Raw genomic sequence first — 27,547 nt, 5'->3', positions numbered from 1 at the left:
CAGGATTTGAGCCCACTATGTGTGCTTAGCTCTTAAGTACTATGATACACTGCCTCATGGAGAGGGCAAACCACAGCAAATCAGTGAATCAATCCTTTCTTTTGGACACTGCTCAGAAGAGAACACAGCTCAGAAGGTGGCTGTGGGTATACCAGGTGCTGAAGGCATTCATTTCTGCTTCATTAGCTACACATGTAGAGAAGCAAGGCATGAACTAGTTTTGTATAGCAGAATTTTCCCTTGGAAGAGTGATGGAAGGTAAATTTCAAAAAGTAGGTACAGGTCATAGTTGAGGCCTGTTTATATCATGCTAAAGTGTTTGAACTTTATCTTGCACACTGGGAGAGGAATCATTAAATAAAGATTCTGTAGAGCGGTAGGGGCAAACTGGTGGAATAGGAAGATAAATATTTGTTGTATGGATTAGAGAGGGAAAAACCTAAGGTGAGAAGGACTAGTTTGGAGGTTGTTGATGTAAACCAGCGATTAAATAATAAAAGTCTGCTCTAGTGTTGTCAAGAATTGTCAGAAAAGGAGCCTGGGCATGGTGGCTCAAGTCTGTAATCCTAGCACTTTGGGAGGCCTAGGTGGAAGGATTGCTTGAGGCCAGGAGTTCAAGACCAACCTGAGCAAGAGTGAGACCCGTGATCTACAAAAAATAGAAAAATTAACCAAGCATGGGAGCACACACCTGTAATCCCACCTGCTGAGGAGGCTGAGGCAGGAGAATTGCTTGAGCACAGGAATTTGAGGTTGCTGTGAGCTGTGATGATGCTACTGCACTTTAGCCTGAGCTAGACTGTCTCAAAAGAAAAAAGAAAGAAAGAAAGAAAGAAAGAAAGAAAGAAAGAAAGAAAGAAAGAAAGAAAGAAAGAAAGAAAGAAAGAAAGAAAGAAAGAAAGAAAGAAAGAAAGAAAGAAAGAAAGAAAGAAAGAAAGAAAGAAAGAAAGAAAGAAAGAAAGAAAGAAAGAAAGAAAGAAAGAAAGAAAGAAAGAAAGAAAGAAAGGAATTGTTAAAAAAAAGAAAAGAAATGACTGGTGTGTGAGCTTTCATGAAGGAAATGAGATTATTTTCCACAAGTCAATGACCCCCATAAAATATGCCTGATTTCCATGCCAGTTAAAGTTCATGCGATTAATGGCATAATTTGTAACTAAACTTCTGATATATAGTTGTGAAAATTCAGAAGCATTCACAGACTTCTCTCCCCTTGGCCAAACTCCTGGTTTGGACTCTGTTCTATCCCTGAGCTGTGCTAATCTTTCCAAAAATCCCTTTCATAGCTCTGTGGTTGAATCATTCTAGATGCTTGAGCCAAGTATGATGAAAAAAAGTCATGTTGTGTAAATCACTAAAAGATCTGAGATCTGTCCTCATCCCTTTTCCCCAGGTGTCTAATGTCTAATTTTTTTTTTTTGAGACACTATGGGAAAAGCAATGTGAAGGATGCCTTCATATCTGTTAGTAATAACATATTAAAGCACACTAAGCCCTTGAGTGTGCTTCTATCCCAAATGATCAGTCAGAGCTAGTTCACGTGTATGTTCAATAAACTTGAATAGATGTTGATCTCACTCAACACCCATCAATTCCTTCTCCAGCCTGGGAGGTATTATCTCTATGCTGCTACTGCCTCCCTGCCAGCCTCAGGTGTGGGGTGTCTGTCAACAGTCATCTTCTTCACCTGCTTTCAGCTGCTGTTGCTACGACTTCGGTGTTTCAAGGCATCCAGAAGGGTCAACTCTTCAGTCTGAACCAATGCTGACTAAAGTAGTCAATGACATAAAAGCCATCTAGCCTCTGCCATTGTCACTGATATAAACATGTCTCTCAACAACTCTACTCCTTTCTCTTCCTTGGACTTTCATAAAGCCAAGCACTTTTATAGGGTTGCTAGTGCTTTTCTTCCTTTTGGCATGGTGTTTGGGCATTGGTTCTAAGATCATTCACTTATAATCTATTAATCGGTCCCTGATACTCTAACGATGAACAACCTACTCTTTAACATGAACCATAGGGCCTTTTATGATCTGGCTGCTGCTTAGCTTACCAGTATCATACAGTTATAATAAAATACTTGTGATTCTGATAAATCCCCATGGTTTTGCTCACCTTTGGGATTTGGGATGCATTGTTTCTCTATGCAAAATATGTTTTCCTTCCACGCTCTGTTACCTTAACTGCTATGGTCCATTATGCCTTAATATAGATCTTCTGCTGAAGATGTCTCTGACCACCAAGACTTTGATTCCTATCCTTCTTCTGTACTTTCATAACAATCTGTATTTATAGGCAATAATAGAACTTTAAAACTTGGCATCACAAATGACACAGACCTTAGTTCCAATCTAAACTTTGTCACTCAGTAGTTATGTAAATTTAGAAAGTAACATAATCTCTCTCACATGTATCTTCTATAAAACGGAAAAAAGAATCTCTATGTGATAGATTTTGGGGATCAAAGGCTAAGGGGAATGCAGGAATAAACACTCAACACAGTTCCTAGGGCTGTGACTGTTAAGCAGCATTTTGTCACTATCTTATTAATGAGTACAGGCAAGCCTAGCGCTGTCTGGGAATAAACCTCAGCTCCTTGTAGCGCCTCCTTTCTGCTGAGTCATAGCTCCTGGGTGCTGAAGCATGTGTAGTCCAAATACTTTTGAGAAATGCCTAACCAGGAGAAGCAAATTGAGCAGTCTCTGCAGGTAAACATCTCTGATTACCCAAGTCCTCACCTTCAAGGTGGGACTGTTGTCAACACAATCCAATCATATTCAGAGAACTAGGTGCCATAAGTTTCTGGGTGGCATGAAAGCATTTGTTCAGGACCCTCTACCAACTACTTCATTTCACATGTGCATAACGTTGTGTTTTGTCATCAATTCACAGGGCCCCTCATCATTCTCTTATGTGGAACACATCGATATCACTTGCAGAGGGTTTTTGCCTCCAGGAAGACAGAAGTTCAACTCTTGAGTGGTCCCAGTCGCCTGTGATGTGTATGTGGTTGCCTACAGAATTTCATCTCCCTTTCGGGCTTTTTGATTCAGAGAAAGAATCTTTGAGATGCTGAGTAATTTCCAAAATCATATATCCAGTGAAAACTGCGCTAAAATAATGCATCACCTTTCAACAGAAAGCTGTGACCTCCTCCCTCATTCTGACATCATTAGCTGGAGAGGTTTTTCTGCCACCTGAAGGACAGACAATATTCTTTGATGTTGATATAATATTTGCTTTTTCTGAGAAAGTAAGCAAATCATTCTCTCTTATAGCCAATTAGAGGCTTTTTAAAAACAAGTGCGACATAATTAGTTAACATTATTTTTAAAATCTGCACCAAAATGCCATCAATTTGTTGTGAAAAATTTTTTAAGGATGTTTCAATTCTAAACATATGACTTACTTTAAGGAATCTAACCAGTAAATAAACATTCATTGTTTCTGTCTTAGACATAAAATATGTCTCAGGTTTATTGTTACAACAAGCCTAGTCTGAATTCACTTCAGTTAAAGAAACATTTGTTTCCCTGCAGCTCATTCTGGGAGATTTTAGTTCAACAAAATAGATGAGACATTTTTGTTCTAACAAGCAAATATACCATGTGACGAGACAGACATCATATTCAAAGGTTGCTTAGATTTAAAGGCTTCTAGCATATCTCTTTGTGCCATGCTCTTTTCATAGATGTGTTCTGAGGTTTTTAGCAGTCGGCCTTCTTAAACAGAGATGTGATGTTGTTATTTTGAATATTTGGTAAAAAGAATTGTTACCAAAATATTGAGGGTTTCTTGACAGTACTAGTGAGTAGAGGCCATGCTGATACCTCATCCTGTATCCTCACTGTGTTCTCAGATATGGCTTAGTTGCCTGGGCCATATATACTGTCAGCATTAAACTTCAGGGACCAATAACATCAGGCCATAATCCATGTATTTCTTTGACAAAGAAAACAACGACAAAGCTCAACTCACAATAATGATCTTAAAGAATACAAAGTTATTACTAAAAAAAGCCAGTTCTGTTCTTACTTTACTGAAGTCAGAAAGAAGCAAAACGGTTTTGGTTTGAAAGAGGTAAACGACACACGAGGAAGGGTGTCTCTGACTACATGGGTTAGCTGGTGGACACTGAGACAGGTACAAAGGCAGGCTGCTACCTCCTGCAATGACCTGTTCCTGCGTGAGGTTAGAAATATGAATTGTCACTTCATGTCCTTTTAGATTCAATGGAGTTACCAGGGAAAATTATTCACTGCTCCCAATAATTCTTTGAAACAGAGGAGTGAGTTGGGCTATGGTATGCTTTCTGCCTAAAAATTAGAGTTTTAAAAAGCTAAGTGATCTGTGTTAACCCCCACCACCTCCTGCCAACCCACCATGGGGACTAGAGTGATTTTACAGTAAAAACAGCAATTAATTCAAAGTGAAACCAAAGGGTAACAAATTAATGTTTTCCCTACAGAGGGCCTGCCTTAAGCTCAATTGCAAGAGCCTCTCTCTGTAGCACCCGCATATCTTTTCCTAACACTACCACTTTCTTCTCTTTACTGTCTACAGCCAAGCATCCACGAGGCTCCACACCCAATATGTGCTGTGCTAGGAACTTGAGTCCAGCTACAGTCTCTGAAAAGCATGAGATCTTTCCTGATTTGCTGTGAAGAAAACAAAACAAAACAAAAGAAAACTATCATCTGGGCCCTATTCTCCGAAAATGTTGCTCTCAAATAATCTAACTAATAACACATTTTTATTAATGATGGTTCACATGAAAGTTCACTGAGCTCTGGTGGGTGAACAGGTCCATGCTTGGAGATCCACGTACATATCTGTGTTTGATAAAGCTGACTCTATCCCAACAAGAGGCTTCCACAGAGGGGCAGAGTGTCACAGGCCCAGAGGGTGACCTAAGGACAGAGTGTACTCATCAATCAGACCAGCAACTGCAAACTGGGCACCTAGGCTCTCATCACCAAAGCCTGACAGAATTCACCCATTCATACATTCACACATTTTTCTACCGGGTCTTTTATTTGTTTTTATTGATTTGTGGGTATGTTCTCTATACTAAACCTTTGTCTGCTACAGATGCTTCAAATATCTTCTTGTTTGATTCTTATTTCTGAACTTTGTTCTATAAAATATTCTGACTTAGATTTCACCCAGTGCAGTCAAGTCCCTCCTGGACTTCTGACCTACGCAACTGTGAGACATTAAATGAGTATTGTTTTAAGCTACTACGTGTGCGATAACTTGTTACATAGCAACAGTAGAAAACAGAGTCTGTGTCTGCAACCAACATTCAACACTGCCCCTTGATGAATATAACTCCCCAAGTCTGTCTCTCTAATTAGACTTCAAAATTAAACTTCAAAATCATACCTACCGTCAACACTAATGTAAATATCACTACCTACCACACAATTACTACAATGAAGACTAATACTACTACAAAAACACTAATAATAATAATGACATAAACACACACATACATCTATATATATGCTTATTGTGTGCCAGGAGCTAATCAGGCCCCAATTACAAAGATTCCGATTTAATAGGTCTGAAGGGAGATGGAAATTGTGTGTTTATACAGTTCCTAAGATAATACTGTAACATTGTCAAGATTAAAAATCCTGATAGGTTAGATACTGTTATGGACTGAATTGTCTCCCCCCAAAATTCACGTGTTGAAGCCCTGTTTGGGGATAGCACCTTTAAAGAAGCAATCAAGTTAAATGAGGCCATTAGTGTGGGCCCTAATCCAATCTTATGTGTCCTTACAAGTGATACAGGAAAGTGGACCCCAAAACTGGGGCCCGGCCTAAAGGCCAAGTGGGTCCTTGGCTTTGCTCAAGAAAGAATTCAAGAGTGAGCTGACAGAGTAAGAAAAAAGCAAGTTTATTGAAATAGAGAGGAAAAAGAAATGTAGCTGCCCCATAGACAGAGCAGTATTTGTGTGCTACTGGCTCCCTATTTTTGTGGTTATCTCTCACCTGCCTATCCAACAAAGAGAGGATTGTTCCTGAGTTTCTTGGGAGTGGGGTAGAGAGTCTTGGAGTGGGGTTCTCTCTCCCATTTAAACAGTCTAGGGCAATTTCCAGGAGTTGCCATGGCCTTTGTAAACTGTCATGGTGCTGGTGGGAATTTCTTTGCTAATGAATTATAACTAATGTATTATGAACACTGAGGGTAACTTGAGGTCATTTTTCTTCACCATCTGGGCTCCAACTGGTTTTGGACAGTTTCTCCACCATCCCCTGTTTTATCGGAGGCCCTGGTTTGGGGCTTATGATTCTTTATTGAGTAAGGCCTGGTGCTCCCCTATGTCTCACAAAAAGAGGCAATCTGGACACACAAAGAGACACAAGAGATACACAGACATAGAGAAAAGACCATGTGGGGACACAATGAGAAGGTGGCCATCTGCAAACCAGGGAGAGAAGTTTTGGAATAAATCAAACCTGTCAACATCATGATCTTGAACTCCTAGCTTCCAAAACTGTGAGAAAATACATTTCTGTTAAGACACTCACTCTATTGTATGTTATGGAAGCTCTAGCAAAATAGGTATCATTTATCGTTATTATTATTATTATTATTTGGTCTCCATTTTATAGTGGAAGGAAAGGAAGCTCAGAAAAGTTTAATTTCCTAAGGTCACAGATCAAGGCTTCAGTATTAGACTTTGGATTCATACTTGGTTTGTTTTGCTGTCAGAATCCAAGCAACATTATCTCTTTTTAGAATTCTTTGTCACAATGCAAATTTTCTACTGATAATTCATTGATTGTAATTTATGCAAATAAATCAAGATTCCCTATGCTACCACCCCCCAAATATACACAGAAAACAGAAGCCAATAGGTCAAATAAGAAATGAAAGAGTAAACTAGAAAATATTTTGAGATGAATAAAAATAAAGACACAACATATCAAAACTATAGAATGCAGTGAAAGTGGTGCTTAAGAAAAAATGTATAGCTGTGAATGTCTGTATTAAAATCTTTTGAATAATTAACTATGTCATAGGACTTACTAAGTTATCAAATAAATTCACACATTAACTTCTTAGATGTATATATGTATCTCATCTTTTTTTTTTAAAATCTAGGAGCAAAATCTAACAAGTGTGAAATTTCCAAGATTGGCATGCACAGGAAGGCATTATTTTATGCAATAAATAGGAGAAACATAAAAAATTTCCTTGAATCATTTTATCTTAGGAATAGACTTAGTCATAGCTTACATAAAATGACCAAAATAGAGAGAATGGAAACTCAATAACTAAAAATTGGAGTAATCTTTTTCAAAAATAGTCAATTAATATCAAAAATATAGGTTGAGTTATATTACTTGGAAGAAAAGGTAATTTTAACAGCTGAAGAAAAATCCTGTCTATGAAATGAGAATTTTTAATTTTTAAAAATTATTTGAAAGAGAATTTCAGAAACAGTATGTCTACAATTCCATTTTATTGTTATGCTACTCTAGATTTTATTAGAAAAGTTTTTACTTTGCATACAACTATATTTGACTAATATTCTTTTAAATTATAAATATTGTAACTGTTGTTAATATTAATGACAAGCTTTTCATATTACAAGTAAAAATACAAGGCCTTTTTTTAATCAGCTTTTTAATGCACTAGTTGTAGATAATATTCTCATCATTACAAGTCTGTGTTCAAGATCTATGATTAGAGTCCCTTTGAAACAAGCAGTGATAAATAAAAAAACCAGAGATCAAAGGTGAATCCACAGAGAACAAAAGTCAAGAGAGAACAGGATCTTAGAAGCAAACTGCTAAAAGGAAAATGCTTTTAAAGTTCATTAATGGGCAAATTGAAAAAGAAAAAAGGTAAAATGGACCTGATTTCATGCAAGAAAGGAAAAAAAAAGCAATATTTATGCCTTGCTAAATATTATTTAAAAGAAAGCCTGCTATTCATTTCAAGCAACAGACTTGTATGCTATCAGCAACTATTGAATGTGAGACGTTAATTAGGCCAATTTTTAAATTCAGTCTGTTTACATAAGCCAGTTATATTCATTGCCTTTTTACTGCCAAATATGGCTAAATTTGAATCTAGATTCTTTGTCTTTTAAATATAAGTACATATAGTGACTAAAATAAACATTATAGCCAAGGTCAAGATGAGCCCATTACTAGCTAATGCCTGTAATGTAATGTGTCTATGCTTGCAAACTGAAATCAGCATTCAGAAAATTAAAAGAGACAATATTTGAAACAGCCTTTAAAGTACACGGGAAATTGACCAGGAAGAGAGAAATGTGACATTACAAAGAGGTTTCCTCAATTATAGGCTGCCATAAAATTTTATTATTTGGGGGAAATTACCTATTTCCTTTCTTACCATCCTGCTTTCTATATGCTGTCTATATCTCTATAGAATCACTTTACTTAGGAGAACCAGAAGCATCTTCTTCAGTCAAATCTCTTCAAGGATTCACAATATATAGTCCAGTAGAAATAAATGAGGACACTGCAGAGACAATAAAATCATGAAATTCTAGAAATTTGGGTAATGTGTCAATCAGGGTTTACTTAGAGAAGCAGAGCACCATGAGTATTGTGAGAATGAGTGGTTTATTATAGAAAGACTGGAAGGTAACGATGAAGGATCAGAGAAAAAGTCACTAACCTATCTCCTAGAAGAATTAACGCAGGCAGTCAAATTGGACCTTGTAGGTAAATATAAGAAAGCAAGCAAGTTGAGCCATCAAAGTAGGACTGTCAAGGGGAAGATGTGGCAAGATCTACAGAAAGTTGCTGTCTCAGTTTAGGAACCACATCTGTGGGCCCACTGAATATGAATTTGAACTTAACTCTCAGACTCTGTGCTTTTAATCAGTCAAATATATTGTGTACTTTGAGGTGGGCACAGTATACAATGAGAATGTCAAAGAAGAATGTTCTGAATGTATCTGTAGAATCCTGTCTGCTTTACAGAGGAGGAATTTGAACTGAGACTTGAAGAATGAATATAGATTTGTTCTATCTTGACAATGACATCTGAGGCAAAAGTGTGTGCAAAGTACGGAGGCAGAAGGAATCATATTCTGACCCATTGGTGATATACTGACATTATATATATCAATTTAGCGTCACATAAAATCCAAGAGAAGAATGTTTAAAACCAAAAGTTCAGAAGTAGAACAAGAATATCCCACACTATCTACTAAACCATCACTCTGCCTATTATAACACACTGCTTAGAATATCTAAAGAGACTTTCAATTGCACAAGTAGGCATTGCATATGTCATTCCATTTGACATTCATCCTAATATAGCAAAGAGGACAGTAACAAGTTTGGTCTCTGGAGTCAGACACACATGGCTTGAATGCTTATTCCGTGATATAATATATATGAAGCATTAGGCATATTAAAAATATAAATAATTAATTTTTCAGCTTTTCCCAGAAATTTTTAGTTGTTTGACCTTGGACAAATATATTAACCTTTTTAGGCCTCAGTTTTCTTATATGTAAAATAAAAATCATAAAACATTATTGTTTGAATAAAATATGTGAAGCTATTATCAAAATATATAGCATGTGGCAAAGGGAACGGCATGTGTAAAGACCTTGAACCAGGAACTTGGGATATTTAAGAAATAAGGTGCTAACTTCAATAAGCACTAGGGAAAAAGGGGAAGAATTCTGTACAATAAAGCAGAGACACAGGTAGTGACCAGAGAATATAGAATCTTGTAGACTATAGAATAGCATTTGGGTTTTTAGTCTAGACATGTTGTTCCAGCCATTGCAGGATTCCACCAACAACCGAATAAAAATTCTTCACAAATGTACATGGACTTTCTCTAAAATGGATCACATGTTAGGCTATAAAACAAGTCTCAATAAATTTCAGATATTGAAATTAAACAAAGTGTTTTCCAACTACAATCACATGAAATTATAAATCAACAGCAATATGAAATTTACGTAATTCCTAGATAGGTAGAAATTGTCAACACACTCTTAAAAGCCAATAGGTCAAATAAGAAATGAAAGAGTAAACTAGAAAATATTTTGAGATGAATAAAAATAAAGACACAACATATCAAAACTATAGAATGCAGTGAAAGTGGTGCTTAAGAAAAAATGTATAGCTGTGAATGTCTGTATTAAAAAAGAAGAAATATCTCAAATCAAGAGCATAACAATTGGTTTGAGAAACCAGAAAAAGAAGAGCAAATTAAACCCACACCAAAAGGAAGGGAGGAAAAAATAAAGATTAGACCAGAAAGAAATGAAATAGAGATTAGAAAACCAATAGAGAAAATCAACATAAAAGGCAAGTTTTTTCTTCTGTTCAAATCATTGACAAAATTGACAAATCTTAACAAGACTAAGAATAAAAGAAAGAAGACTTAAATTACTAAAATCAGAAATTACAGAGATGACAAAAACTACTGATCAACAGAAATATAAAAGGATTATAAGGGAATAGTATGAGCAATTTTATGCCAACAAATTAGATAACCTAGATGAAATTAACATATTTCTATAAAGATGCAAACTGACTCAAGAAGAAATAGAAATTTTGCATAGATCTATAGTAAGTAAAGAGATTTAATTAGTAATCAAAAAACTGCCATAGGGAAAAATCCCCACACCAGATGGCTTCACTGTGAATTCAAGCAAATGTTTAAAGAACTTAATAGCAATTCCTTAGCAACTCTTCCAAAAACAGAAGAAGCCCGTATTACCAAAACTAGGCAAAGATACCACATGAAAAGAAAACTACTGACCAATATACCCTATGATTATAGATGTAAAATTCTTCAACAAAATACTAACAAAATAAATCCACCAATGAATGAAAAGGATTATACACCATGACCAAGTGGGATTTGTCTCAGTATCACAAAGAGAAACCATGGTGCAACATAGAAAAAAAATCAATATTATATACATTATTAATAAAGTATGGAAATCACATGATTACCTTAATGAACACAAGAAAGGCTTTTGACAAAACCCAACACTCTTTCATGATAAAAATATTCAACACAACACAAATAAAAAGAAATTTCCCCAATCTGATAAAAAGCATCTGTGAAAACTCCACAGCTAAAAGCATATTTAATTGTAAAAGACAAAAGATCTTTTCTATGATCAGGAAAAACAACATTGGCCTTTGCTCTCACCATTTATACTTAACATTACACTGGAGGTCTAGCCAGGGCAATTAGACAAGAAAATACAATGAAAGTCCTCCTGATGGGAAAGACATAGAATTATCTCTATTTACAAGTCAGCTGGTCTTACATTTAAATATCCTAAGGAATTCATACACATATAGATACACACACTCACCCACATGTTAGTGCAAATAAATGAGTTCACTCGAGGTACAAAAAAGATTACCAATATGCAAAATCAGTTATTTTTCTATACTCTAGCAATGAACTATATAAAGATGTAATTAAGAAATCAATTCGATTTATGATAGTAGCAAAAGTAATAAACTTGGGAATAAATTCACCTAAAACAGTGGAAGTCTTGTACACTGAAAACTACAAATATTGCTAAAAGAAATTAATGGAAACCTAAATAAAAAACATGTGTCTTTTCATTTATCTGTGGCCTAAATATTTTTAAAATGGCAATACTCTCCAATTTATCTACAGTTTAAGCATAATTCCTATCAAAACTTCCCCACTCTTTTTTAGGAGAAATTGACAAGCTGATCCTAAAATTCACATGAGAATTCACACAAAATAGTAAAAACATTTTTAAAAAGAAGAACAAAGTTGGAAGACTCACATTTCCTGGTTTTAAAACTTACTACAAACCTAAAATAACCAATACTCTGATATTGGTATAAGGATAGACATATAAATTAGTAAAAAATAACTGAGAGTCCAGAAATAAACCCATACATCTATAGTCAATTGATTTTCAAAAAGTGTACAATGATGCTTCAAGGGGAAAAAATAGTCTTTTCAACAAATGATGCTAGAGCAACTAGATAAACATGCAAAATAATGAATTTGGACCTCTGTTTCAAATAATACACAAAAATAAACTCAAAATGAACAAAAGAATTAAATGTAAGAGCTAAAAGTGTAAAACTTTTTGAAGAAAAAACAGTGGTAAATCTTTATGACTTTGAATTCATCAACAACATAAAAATTGATTGACTTTATCAAAATTAAGAAACCTTTTTTTGTTTTCAAGGACACTATTAAGAAGGTAAAAAGACAATCCACAGGATGTAAGAAAATATTTTCAAATTATATATCTGATATGCATCGAGCATTCAGAATATATGAAGAACTCACAACCTAACAATAAAAGACAAATAATTAAAAATGGGCATAGGATTAAGGTATTTCTCAAAGAAGATAAACAGCCAATAGCATATGAAAAGATGCTCAATATTATTTATCATTAGAAAACTGCCAATCAAAACCACAGTAAGATACTACTTTCCAGAAGTCAGAATAGCTATAATAAAAAAGACCAAAAATAACAAATATTGGTGAACATGTGGAGAAACTGGAACCCTCATACTTTGCTTATGGGAATGTAACATGGTACAGTAAGTTAAGAAAATATTTTGACAATTCCACAAAAAGTTAAACAGAGTCACCATATGATTGAATAATTCCACAGTTAGATATATAAAACATACATTACCACAAAAACATGTACACAAAAGTCATAGAAGCTTCATTCATATTGGCCAAAAAGTGGAAACAAGCCAGATGTCAATCAACTAATGAATGGATAAAATGAGTATATTCCTGCAATAGAATATGATTAATCCACAAAACATGCATGAACTTTGAAAACCTTAGGCAAAGTGGAAGCAGCCAGACATAAAAGGGCACATATCGTGTGATTCCAGTAATATGAAATGTACAGCATAGGCAGATTCATAGATATGGAAAGTAGATTAGTAGTTGCCAGAACCTGGAGGGAGGAGAACATAAGGAGTGACTTCTCATGGTTATGAGGCTTCTTTGGGGGATGATAAAAATATTCTGGAATTAGATAGTGATGATGGTTGCACAATTTTGTGAATATATTAATACCCTGTAACTTGTACATTTTAAAAGGGTAAATGTTTTGACATTTGAATTATATCTCAGTAAAAAATAAATAAATAATGAGAATGGTAGAAAGGGACATCTGTACTCTGGGCACCACTCCCCCAGCTTCAAATGGTCTTGTCAACTCCATCCATCTCCCAATAGCTCCAAACTCTCTAAGGAGCACCCACTGTGATTGCAGAGTTTTCAGTGTCCGGTAATGTTTTTGGTGGCCTCAATTATGAGCAACCTACCTACTCTCCAGGTTTCTCCCAGGAACTTTATAGGAAAAAGGTACAATGAAGGCTTTAAGTCACATAAGAAGCTACATAAGCAAGAGTGATTCCAACAGAACAATGGCCAGAAGCATATTGTCAAAGTTTCATGGTGCCAGATGGCCACTGGAAATTTGCCTGATGAGATACCACCATGGCTACCAGGCCCTCTCCCCCTTACCCAAGTTCAAGGGTCACTTTAGCCAAGCCAAACACATATGGGAAAATATGGCCTTCCCATATATAGGGAAGCTACAGCAGACTGGTGGGAAATCCAGCAGAGTGACATGCACCAGAGTGGAATGGTCAGCCCTTAGTAGCCCCAAGAAATGCCAAGGGAACTGCTCAAGGGCAGAACTTTTTGATGTAATTAGCACAAGCACCCACCAATCACAACTGAAGCTGACGTTACAGCCAGAGGCAGTTCTGGAGGTCCCCTGACAGGCACTAACCCTTTAGTTGCTGGATCATGGGAAGTTGGGGCAGTAATTAGCTATGCAACCAGGGAGGCTGGGACAGTAAGAGGAGTGTTTGCTTGGAGTAATGGCTTTTATCAACTAATCCAGAGGTAGTAAAATAATTTCACAATCAGGATGGTCATTCCCCTGCATACAAACTAAATTATCACTGCTGACTAAAATATGACTTGCTATTGCATTCTACATAGTGAGGTAAGTAAAGGGATGAATCAAGAATAGATCCTAGGTTTTAGTTTGAACAAATAGGTGCTGCTAACTGAGATAATTTTGAGTAAAGAGAAATAAAGTGAAGAGGGGTAGTAAAGAGCATTCTGTGAGGCATATGAGTTTGAGCAGGTGATAGTCATAAAAGCACATATGTTACATATGAGGCTGATTATGTATTTTGAAATCCTTGGGAAAATTTGAGGCTAGAGATATACATTTTCAACAGTATTTTGAAACTCTGGGACTTTATGAAATCATATAGGCAGAATTTATACCTAGAGAAAAGGGGAGTAGCACCAAGCCCTGGCATGCCCCAATAGTCAAAAGAGAGAAAAGGAGGAGCCTACAGAGTTTGAGGGAGCACAATCCACAAGACATCCCACACTTCTAATATCAATTGCATGCTTAGGGGTTTCCCAAATCCACCCCCAGGTTTGATAATTCTCTAGAATTACTCACAGAACTCACTGAAAGTTAAGTCCTATAATCAATTTGCGACAATACATATGGAGTATTACCAATCAAGGAAGCTCACTTGACCCTTGGTATACAAAATTTCTATTGGGAAGGCTCCATGGTTGACAACACACATGGAGATCTTCACTCAACTGTTTTCCTGGAGGTAGAGCAGATACCTGAGGGACCCAAAGTCCCCATCAGAAATCACACTGTTAGACTGTCCAGTGGCCAAGGCCCTCTGGTAAACAAAGACACTTTTACCAGGCAGGACATTCCAAAGGTCTAGAGACCACCTTCCAGTAGTGTAGGTCAAAGGCCAGACCTCTTGTGTATACAGTTAAGTCTTTATTACACAGAGCTAACAAACAGGTTGAGGAGGTAAAGGCAGAAGGAAAAACAAAGGATTGCAACATCATGGTTTCCCAATAGCTAAGACAGTATTTCAAGAATTTCAAGTATGTCATTGTTTCACTTTTAATATCCCCCTTGTTCATGTACCTTTCAAGAAGAAAGGAGTACTCAATTGTTTCAAATTCTATTAAAGTTTTAATGAAGATGAGAACAGGAATGTGGCCAGTGGATAAAGCAACACATTAAAAAACACTATTGGCAACCTTAAAAAAGTTTTGGTGGAGTGGTGAGACTTGGAGACATGGGTGGAAATGGAGACAATGAGAATAGAGTTTGCTTTAGGGAGACAGAGAAATTGAGTAGTGGCTGAAATGTGAAAAGAGAAATTATGGGAGAAATTGTATAAAGATGAGTGATTTCTGAGCGTGTTTACACATAACCATAAAATATTGAGTAGATCAAACATACTCTGGGGACAAGAATCCCTGTTCAATAAATGGTGCTGGGAAAACTGGATAGCCACATGTAGAAGACTGAAGCAGGACCCACAGATTTCACCTCTCACAAATAACAAATCACGGTGGATAACAGATTTAAACCTTAAATGGGAAACGATTAGAATTCTAGAAGAAAATGTAGGAAAGACTCTTACAGACATTGGTCTAGGCAAAGAATTTATGAAGAAAACCCCTAAGGCAATCACAGCAACAACAAAAATAAACGAATGGGACCTGATTAAATTAAAAAGCTTCTGCATAGCCAAAGAAACAGTCACAAAAATAAACAGACAGCCTACAGAATGGGAAAAAATTTTCGCATACTACACATCAGATAAAAGACTGATAACAAGAATCTATTTAGAACTCAGGAAAATCAGCAAGAAAAAATCAAACAACCCTATCAAAAAGTGGGCAAACGACATGAATAGAAATTTTTCAAAAGAAGATATAAGAATGGCTAACAAACTTATGAAAAAATGCTCAACATCCCTAATCATCAGGGAAATGCAAATCAAAACCACAATGAGATACCACTTAACTCCAATGAGAATGGCCTTTATCAAAAAATCCCAAAACAACACATGTTGGCATGGATGCGGAGAGACAGGAACACTCATACACTGCTGGTGGGACTGCAAACTAGTGCAACCCCTGTGGAAAGCATTATGGAGATACCTTAAACAGATTCAAGTAGACCTACCATTCGATCCAGCAATCCCATTATTGGGCATCTACCCAGAAGAACAAAAGTCATTCTATAACAAAGACACCTGTACGCGAATGTTTATAGCAGCACAATTCACAATTGCAAAGATGTGGAAACAACCCAAGTGCCCATCAATCCATGAATGGATTAGTAAACTGTGGTATATGTATACCATGGGGTATTACTCAGCTATAAGAAATAACGGTGATACGACATCTCTTTGGTTCTCCTAGAGAGAGTTGGAACCCATTATATTAAGTGAAGTATCCAAAGAATGGAGAGACAAGCATCACATGTACTCACCAGAAAATCGGTTTCCCTGATCATCACCTAAATGCACATCGGGGAAGGATACCAATTGGATATCAGACTGAGATGGGGGGAGGGGGGAGGGGATGGGTTTATGCCTACATGATGAGTGCGTTGTGCACCGTCTGGGGAATGGTCATGCTTGAAGGTGCTGACTCGGGGAGGTAGGGGGTGGGGGGAGGGGATGGAGGTATGACTACATGGTGAGTGCCAGGCGCACTGTCTGGAGAATGGACACACTTGGGGCTCTGGCTCGGGGGGATGGGCGGGACATGGACAGTGTATGTAACCTGAGCTTTTGTACCTCTATGATGAGCTGAAATAAAAAAAATGAAATAAAATAAAATAAAATAAAATGACATAAAGTAAAAAAAAAAAAATTACTGAGTAGATCAAGAGCTGTTGAAATGCAGGAGAGAACACCTGTAAAAGATGAGTCTAGGAGACAACAGGAGGAGATGAAGCCATCCTAAGAGAAGTGAAGGCTATGGCAATGGGAAGATGAAGGAGTTTATTTCTTCTGTTGGCTTCTATTTTATCAATGAAATGTGAGGTTAGGCCACCAGGCAAGAATAAATTGGGAGATGATGCTAGTGGTTTGACAAAAGAAAAGTAGGTATAATATAAAAGTGGAGAAAGTAAACTCACTAAAGAAACAGTAGAATTGTCAGGGAGTGTTGAGTGTCCAATAACAACATATTGTACATTTCAAAATCACTAAGAGAATAAATGTCAAATGTCTCAACACAGAAAATGACATGTAAGTGAGGTGGGGGGATATGTTCATTAGCTTGGTTTCATCATTCCATGTTATATGTGTGTGTGCATATATATACACACACATGTATATAATTATGATTTATCAATTAAAAATAATAAAAAAATTAGAAAAAGAACTCAAGCAGACATGATAAGCAAGATTGTATAGCTATAGCCATTCCTTGTAACTCCAATGGAGGTAGAAAGAGGAAAAGGACTTGGAGGTATTGGCAAGAAAGTGATTGTAATGATGAAGTGGGAATCTGTACTGTGTAGGTGGGGCTAAGGCAAGGGAGTTGAGGGCACAACTATATTGCATAAGGCCAGATTGGAGCCTCAATTAGACAGTTGTTTCAGTCATTGCCATTTGATGTCTGTTGCAAACTGATAGCACATTTTCTGTAGATGCTTGTGCATTGATACAGATATGATTTAGTTTACCTAGATACTAGTACAACACACCATCTTTTCTCACACTTGGTCTCCCTGTTTTTGTCTTTTTTGGTTGGCACTAAGATGCTCAGCCAATATTCCTGAAGCCCAATCATTTTGCTGAAGAGTTGGGACACAAAATGGCTTTCAGTCTGTGCCACTCTTGGACAAAAGTAGCTCTTCTACACAGCACTTCCTACCCTGGAAAGATTCTGTCTGTGGCCCTTAGTTTTCCATCCTGGACATCCCAAGACATCCCAATCCCCCTAAAATTATTTGACCTGTAAAATAAAAGGTCTGGGTGTTTGATCCAGTGTTGTTTCACTTTTAATATCTGCCTTGTTCATGTACCTAGAGAAACGCCTCTTCCTAGTTGGTGGTTCCTGTATGCATGTTTGTGAAGGTGTTAATTCCCTAACACAAGACCATTCTAGAATAATTTAGAAAACAAGGAGAGCTTTTTAGAATTGAAAGATATTCTGACTAGGTAATTTCTTGCTGTAGGGATTAGCAAGCGCAGCAGTGGCCGCCCTTGCATGGCCTGGGGTTAAGTACATAGTGTATAAAAAGGAAAATGAGACAGGCTGACGGCTCTCAGGAATGGACCCCAGGTGCTTCAAAGCAGGGAAGAGCATGCAGATAAATGGGCCAGGTATGTTCTCTTCAACATTGTCAGGACCAGGTTCTACCAAACTTACTAATGCTCTTGCTAGGTCAAATAGCAAATCAGTATTAGAATAATGAATAAAAATTATTTTGTGATCCATAAAGTCTCTTAAAGATCATCTGCTTAGATTTTCTTCAGTAGAATGATAAGCCATTTCAATGTAAATGTATATCAAAATTTGCAAACTAAAGAGCAGACTCTCTACTTAAATATATGAATTTTATAAGGAAAAAATGATAACACCTTACTACTTGACTTATTTATTTATTCATTTTTAATTTGTAAATCACAGAAAAACATTGGTGACTAGGAAGTCAATTAATGGTTTAAAATAACTTCAGCCTGGTGGAAACACCAACAATTAAGACTGATTTGTAAGTCTGTATTTTATAGACTAAATTCCAACTGAAAAGCTGTCCTTTCTTTTCATTTGACACTAATTAACAGAACTGTTGAAATTCTTAGCAGTAAATCCAAAGGGGGGGTTATTATGTGTACATAACATATAAGAGTGAAATATCATTGGCTTTTCTCCCAAAGTGTTTCTTCTGCACATAGAGAATTAAATTTTCTTGTATGCATATCTGACTCTACACATTTGTGGATAGAAATGGATATGAGAAACATTTTTCAGGTAATATAATATACATATTTATTGGGATGTTTTTTAAACAACCAAATGTTCTTTTGTTAAGAAATGACTAAATGACTGGAAATAATTGAGCTGACTTTTCTAAACAAGAATAGCCAGGCTCAAATTGATTACATTCATGCTCTGAAAATTCTGATTTGCTTGAATCCGTTTACTGTAATAAATTGCAGAAACCCAGTTTTTAGGTCATATATTGTTCATGACAAAATTGCTGTGGAATTTACACATTTGTTCTGTCTAATACATTATAAACACATACTATAGTTCTTTGTGGGCAGAAAGGTCAATCATGGTAATTATGATAACAGTTATATTTAGGTAGTTGTATATATGCTGACAATATTAAGATATCTGGAAAATTATAAATCCAGTAGCTTCAGCTATATGCTAGACAACACCCTTCAGCTGTCAGAGTCTCAGAGAAAGGAAAAAAGGCAAAATAGATTTATTTTTCCACTCTTTTCTCAGAGTCAAAATTGTCATTATTTTTAATTCATATACATATTTAAAACATTAAATGGAAAAGTAAGTTAAAATTAATAAATGGTATGAAAATATTTTCCAAGTTATTTTCAGGACAAGTAAATAAAGACTGGAGATTGTTGTGATAATAATCCCTTTGTTCTGGCTAATACCCTCACACACAAATGCATTTCCTTCTAGTCACCACAGCTAGCTGACCTTAGGAAACTCAAGTAATGACAAACTAAAATTAGCAACCACATGTCCTTTGCCTAAAGCAAGCCACAGCTAAAAGATGGAAAACTAAAACAGAGGGAGGCCCACTAGAACTTGAAATTGTGCCTACTACTTCGTTAGTCATATATTCATTATAAGCATTAGGTTTTACTATATAAGTTTAATGACAGACTCATAAGGCTCAAATAAGCCTTGAGAGTTTAAAAAAAATCCATATCCCCTCCTGCAGGTGGGACAGTTTAGATATTATAGATAGGTTAGGAAACTGCAGAGTGTTGCCTGTGTTCCTTGAATACTAATTTTCTGTGTAAAGGCATAAACGAGTTACTAAACACTATGGAAAACTTCAAAGGCTCATGAAAAAATATGAATTATGAATAGAAACGGTTGTATTCCTGATACCTATTTTAGGCTTTGTCCCTTGAGTAGACAACTAAATGGAAGCATCAAAGAGTATTGTCTCTGACACAAACAGGCTAACAGAATCTAGTAAAACTCAACGGGAAAGCAAAGGTTTCAAGGCTATATTGTTGGATTTGTTTGGTTTTTCTTAAAAAGCATCCACTTTTTTTAGTTTATGTTTTATGAAAAGCAGTTTTAAAAATTTGCTTTTTAACAGGAAAATATTTTGGACATATGTCAATTTGTTGTTTCATTTTGTTTTGTTCTTGCCTTTTTGTCATTTAAAAAAAATTTTTCCTGTTTTGCTTTCAGATGAGTTTCTAATGATATCATTAATAATAGAAGTATTAATACAGATAACATTTATCATCTTCCCATTGTGCGTCATACTCTTTGCTAAAGTCTTCAAATCATTGGTTTCCAAATTTTGAACATTAAAAAATCACCTGGGCCAGGTGTGGTGGCTCACGCCTGTAATCCTAGCACTCTGGGAGGCCGAGGTGGGTGGATCCTTTGAGCTCAGGATTCGAGACCAGCCTGAGCAAGAGCGAGACCCCGTCTCTACTAAAAATAGAAAGAAATTATATGGACAACTAAAAATATATAGAACAAATTAGCCTGGCACGGTGGTGCATGCCTGTAGTCCCAGCTACTCGAGAGGCTGAGGCAGAAGGATCGCTTAAGCCCAGGAGTTTGAGGTTGCTGTGAGCTAGGCTGATGCCACAGCACTCACTCTAGCCCGGGCAACAAAGTGACACTCTGTCTCAAAAAAACAAGAAAAAAAATCACCTGGGAAGGCAGGGTGTGGTAGCTCACGCCTGTAATACTAGCACTCTGGGTAGAGGCGGGAGGATTGCTTGACATTAGGAGTTAAGGCCAGCCTCAGCAAGAGTGAGACCCGTCTCTACTTAAAAATAGAAAAAAAAGATAGCCTCTACTAAAAATAGAAACAAAATTAGCCGGGCGTGGTGGCGCATGCCTGTAGTCCCAGCTACTCGGGAGGCTGAGGCAGGAGGATTGCTTGAGCCCAGGAGTTTAAGGTTGATGCGAGCTAGGCTGATGCCAGGGCACTCTAGCCTGGGGACAGATCAAGACTCTGTCTCAAAGAAAAAAAAAAATCACCAGGGAACCTTTGAAAAATTCTGAAGCCCAGGTTGTACACCATAGCAATGGAACAGAATGGCCAGGGATAGGAGGCAGGCATCAGTATTTTGGAAACTACTATTTTATCTCACAGATTTTTCTAAAAAAGCCCTTTGAAATAGTGTAATTATGGTGCTGTCTAGGGCAGTTAAGCATGCCTGGTGTAGTGAACTGTCTGGCATTGGTTTCAAGTTCTGTTGTTTATGAGCTCTATACCATTAAACTTAATCTCACTGTGCCTCAGTTTTTTCACCTGTAAAATGAGCAAAATAATTAGTAGCTACCTTACAGTGTTTTTTGAAGGTTTACATAATGTAGGTAAACTGCTAAACAGAAAATAACTGTAGTTATTACTGTATCCCTATTTTGTTGGTGAAGAAACTGAAGCACAGAAAATTGAGCAACTTGCTAAAGTTTGCACAAGGTCCTACATAGCTTGAATGAATACAGTCCAAGCAAATATATACTATGACCTAAATTTAGATAGCTACTATTATTTCAAAATATGAAGTTCACTTCTCTAATCTATGTAAAATGGTGTAGGTTTTCAGGTGGTCACCTGAAAAACTGGCTTAAAACACTCAAGGGGCTGTAGTTGTATAGACATACCTTCAGCACCTTCTATCAGCTGGCTGTGGAGCTAGCTACTAGCAGCTTGCTCCTCATAAAGTCAAATCAACCACATAGATTAAAATTATAAGCATTCAAGAAATATGATGCATTTTGTTTACTAGGCTCTAATCCTGCTTATTTCTTGGAAGTATGGACACTAACTATGAAGTATGTGTTATTTTTTTCTTGTGTCCAATGTAATGTATTACTATAATTTTCAGATAAGGAAAATTAGCTTTCTTGAATATAAGACTACAAGAAAGGTGTCACTTATTGCTAAGAGTGGTTCTCAACTATAGAATCACTGAAGTAATTTTTTATTTTTTTTAATTCTGATGGTGGGGCTTCATACTTAGAAATACTGACTTAACGAATCTTGAGTGAGGTCCACATATCTGTGCTTTCTTTAAAACTTATCCAAGTGATCCAAAAGTATAGTCAGGGTTAAAGATCACTTTATACAGAATATAAATGGTGACGCCTCATTATTGTAAATATAAGCTGAAAATACGCACAAGTCTAAAAACCTAGACATTGGCACTGCCAAACATCAATGGGAAGTACTTCAATCATGATTTATGTAGTTAGTGTTTTCAGTGTATGTAGCAAGTTTTCAGCAGTGGATTGGAAGAGTGAATAGATTTTTCAACTCCTATAACTTTTTTTTGTTGTTGTTGACATGTTTCAGAAACAGTGGCTCTGTTGAAATTCCTGTGGTATAAAAGTCTATGCCTCTTGACTTTATGAAAAGCCATGATTATAATAGAAAGGCAGACAAATAAACAGAAGTGATGAGCTTTAAAATAAAACAGACATGAGATTTAAACCCAATTTTAATCCCATTTCCAGAATCTCCTGGCCATGTGACCTTGCACAAGATTTTTAATTTCTCAAAGACCATTTCCTTTGGTGTAAAATGGAGATACTAAAATCTAACCCAGAGGTTGTTTGTTTTAGGGATGTAATAATATCGTGTGATGTATTACTTAGCCCAGCACTAGGGCATAATAAAAACTCAAGAATTCTTTGCCATTAGCTATTATATCATAATTCAGCATACGTATGTAAATGGAGGAAATGCCCAGGTTGCCATGGGAGAACAGAGGGTGGGCCCCCCAAAACAGATGTGGATTGAGGAAGAACAGCTTCATTGAAGATATACTATTCACTGATTCAGAGTCTTTTAAAAAAAAATCCTATGATATACTTCTAAAGTCAGCTTGCTGAAGTATGCCTTTAATTATGAATATACTTACAATTTCAAATGCTGTGTATTTTCCTGGCATTATATAGTTGTTGAGTTAAAAACCAAATCATCTATAAAATTCTTGACCCACTGTGACCTCATATGCCACCTATATAACCACAATGAATGAAGAAATAGAAAATGAAACCTAATAGGAAACAATATATGATACTTATAAATCTTACTAACTTTATTAAAGTTATTTGAGAAATGCCTCTTACAAGTGACCCTTGGAGTCATTTGTTGCATCATATTTGATGACAGTTTCCAAATTAAGTTTCATATATATAAAAATCCTGTCCGTACTAACTCTCTAATTCAAAGGTTTTACTTTACACCTAGAACTATAAACAAAATAAGGAGAATAGACATTGTTTAAACTCTTTTAGGGCAGTCACAGTGATGTGTTTCAGGGAAAACCTCAGTAAAATTTTACATTTTCTTCATAAAGATCTGAGCACTGTATTGTTTTGTCCATGAAACCCATTATATCTTCATTTTTGTGCTTGTTATTTTAATTATCAACTATTATCCTGTAATTATCATTTATCACTTTTCCTTCAATCCCTACAGGGTTTTAGTTTTGTGAACTTTAAAATGTAACCTCTTGATACCTATATAAATATGTAATGCTCAAATTAGGGTAATTTGATATTTATCACCTCAAACATCATTTCTTTGTGGTGAGAACATTCAAAATCCTTCCTTCTAGCTACTTTAAACTATGCAATAAATTATTGTTAACTATAGTCATGGAACACCAGAAATATGTACAATTAGATGTCATTTAAAAATAAAATAAAACTTAAAGAAAAAAAAAACTTTTCAAATTCATAGCCCTCTCTTTTCATAACACATTTGTTGGTCAACCTGGCCTTATAATTGAAATATTCTTGCCAAAATAAACTAAAATTGAGACTTCTAGTAGTATTCACATATGGAGATAAAATTGTCATCATTTAAAAAATTCATGCAGTGAGAGGTGTCACTATAGAAAAGGATCTAAAGTTATAAAGAAACTATCATGTCTATATTTTACAACTATTCTGTACCTTATTTTCAAATTATTTATGTTGTAGAAAATGCTGGGTTATTTAGGAAGGCTGAGGCAGTCTTATTCTGCATCATGTTAAACACTCATTACACAATACCAAGGAATTAATGGATGACTGCCCATCCAGAAAGGGAATGGAAGCCCACTTTAGGGAACAGCTACACAAGCAATACCGTTTCAGATGTAAGCTCAGTTAGTACTTCACATTCTATCAGTACTCTCTGTCGTCCATCAGAGAGTGAGGAACTATATTCTTACAAGATCAACATTTGACTTCATTAGGGGAAAACTTCTTTTTTCTATGAAAAGAGAGTATAGGAACTGTTAATTTCTAGAATTAGTGAAACCTGCATAGGACTTTTGTTAGCACAGCTAGAACAGCCAACAAAATAGAATTGCAAGTGGGAAACCCAAAAGCTATCACTGTCATCTTTTGGCACGCAATACACTATAAACAAAGAAGGAAAATTAAAGGCCAGTTCCAAGAAGACAGGCTTCTATCTTTCTAGTTCAGTACTCTACTCTAGGATCCGAGAATTGTGTCCAGCACAAAGTAAGTACACAGCAAATATTTGTTAGAACAAGAGAAATAAAGAATTTCACTTAATGCAAGATGTGAAATACACTCTAATTTTGCAAATGATTAATACCAGCTGCGATCACGTATATGATGGGCATTAAATTTATACTTAGGAATTTGATATATTTTAGTAACATGTTTGGCTATCTGGTCCTTCCTACCTCTCCAAACATGTCTTGTACCATTCTCCCCTTGCTCAATCAACCTGAGGCAAACTCATTTCCTTTCTGTTCATCAAAAACCTAAACTCTTCCCCCATCTCAAGTTCTTTGAACTTAATGTTCCATCTACTTGAAAGGCTTTTTTCCCAGCTCTTCACATGCTGAGACTTTCTCATCCTTTGTTCTTAGCTCCAAGTTCACCTCCCCAAAGACACCACCCCATGCCCTCCAATTTGCAGTGCACTTATCTTAGCACCTTGACTATCTGCTTCATAATCTTTATCACAATCTGACATGATATTGTTAAATTTATTTATTGTCACTCTCCATTTCAGCATGTAGCCTCTGACAACAAGACATATTTATCTCATTTATCTTGGTCTCTTCAGCACCTAGAACACCAGAAACCCTATTATGCATGTTTAATAATTTAATGCTAATATTTATACTCATAGTTATGTTTATATTTAATATAAACATTTAATTTTTAAACTGTGTTAAAAGAATTCGTTTTCTCTTTTCTCTTTAAGGTTTGCATGGGAAAAGCTTAACTCAGGGAATCACTAATCACCTGGTGGCAGCAAACATAGAGGAAAAAGTGTTTGTCTTCTGTGGGTGTGACTTTGTAAATCCAAACTTCTAAGTACCATAGAGGGTGTTACACTGCTGTAAATGCTATCAATTGTTAGATTAGGTTTCTGACTATTCAGTACAAATATAAAAATAAACAATGAAAAATTGAGGCAATGGATCAAGAAGTCTTCAAATATATATAATTCTATAGAAAAAGAAATCTGGAGTATTTTTATTAAAATACATAGTATCATAGAAATTGAAATGAACTTCACTAAAATCATAAGTAATCATTGGCTTGTTACTCCAGAAATCTGCTATTTGGTTATTATATAGTTTAGACTAGTTGAAAAGAAAAATAGTTTGGAGCTTCCATGTGTTTAGTTCATCAGAAGCTTGAAACAATGGCCATAGTGGCTTTTACCCTGTTAAACAGAGTATCTGCCAATTCAAGATCAAATTACCAGGTGAGGGGAAGTCAAGCCATATTTACTCACTATGAAACAGGAATTAAGACTATTTCAGTCAAACAACAGATAATCAATTATCTCCCATTTGATTATAAAATATGATTTGGTTTTAAAGACTCAATTTCCTGACTTTTTAATAATGGCCATTATGACAGGGGTAAGGTGGTATCTCATTGTGGTTTTATGTTTCCCTGATGATTAGTGATATTGAACATTTTTTCATATGTAACTTAGTACAACCCCTATGGAAAATAGTAGAGTGATTCCTCAAAGAGCTATTATAGAAGTAGACCTATCCATCAATCCAGCACTACTGGTTATTTAGCCAAAGGAAAAGAAATAATTTTATCAAAAGGACACCTGCACTCAAACATTTATCACAGCACAATTCACAATTGCAAATACAGGGAATCAACCTAAGTGTCCCTCAATGGATAAAGAAAATGTGGAGAGAGAGAGAGAGAGAGTGTGTGTGTGTGTGTGTGTGTGTGTGAAGTACTACTCAGTCATAAAAAGGAATGAAATAATGTCTTTCACAACAACTTGGATGCAATGGGAGACCATTATTCTAAGTGAAAAAACAAACATATGTTCTCACTAATAGTGGGAACTAAATGATGGGTACACACGGGCACAAAGAGACGTAAAGACATTGGAAACCAAGATGGGGGACTGAGGGATTAAAAATTTAACTTTCTGTACAATAAACACTGTCCTTGTGACAGACACACTGATAGCTCCAACTTTGAATTATACAGTGTATCCATGTAATAAAAACATTTGAACCCCCGCTAATATTTTGCAATAAAAAATAAATAAAATTAAAAAAAACCAAAGACTTGGTTTCCTCTTTTCTTTGGGCTCAGTTCAACTATATTAGCATTTGTGGAGTACACATCTACTGAGAGTTGGGAAGACTACATCATCAGACGTGGTTGTGGAGAAATCAGACTGAAAGTAAAATTCTCTAAGGGTAAAGACAGAATGTGAAGAATGGGTATACTTCATAACAAATGTTTAGAGAATATTTGTTTTCTTCTTATGGAGTTCTTTCACACACATTATTTCAACTCACTTTAAAAATTAACCTTAGGTAGGGCAGATACTAGTATTACTTTATAAGTACTAAATTTAAAAGTATTTATTTTTGAGAATTGAGAGATCTAGTAGGTAAATCTAAGACTTCTGACCTGCCTCTCTGATTCGTGTTTACGGCCTGCAGGAGCCTCTGGAGAGAATCCATGAGTAGTTTCATAGAGTTCAGTCACCTATGGAAAGCTAAGTCTCAGCAAGGTGATTATTAAAAGGAATCTCGTAACAGTGTAGTACTTAGTCTAAAATCTAGTTCACGGTTATTTAATCTGTTAATAGGCATTAGAGTATTCAGCTTCTTGACATTTTCCTACAAGTAAAATAAAGGATTATTTGTTGTGGAAGAACATATATGTGTATGTATATATAGTAATACATAATGTTTGTTATATTTATATGTGCTTATGTATACATGTGTACATATTCAGAGAGATGTATATGTAGTGTATATATGTATGAATTGTAAAACATGTGAATATGTTTTCTCAACCTGACTAAAACCATTTTTTACTCAGTAACTTCTCTGGTATACATCAATAAAAATAATAAGTCAACAAAATGTCAAGTTGGTTTATTAAACAAAATAAAGAAAAGAAAAATAATATACTATATCTACTGGGTCTTTTTATTTTTCTCTTGTTAGAAGATAAC

Source organism: Lemur catta, chromosome 7 (assembly GCF_020740605.2).
Source record: "Lemur catta isolate mLemCat1 chromosome 7, mLemCat1.pri, whole genome shotgun sequence".
NCBI lineage: Eukaryota > Metazoa > Chordata > Mammalia > Primates > Lemuridae > Lemur > Lemur catta.
The sequence above is the reverse complement of the archived record's forward strand: the minus strand, read 5'-3'. Positions refer to the sequence as shown.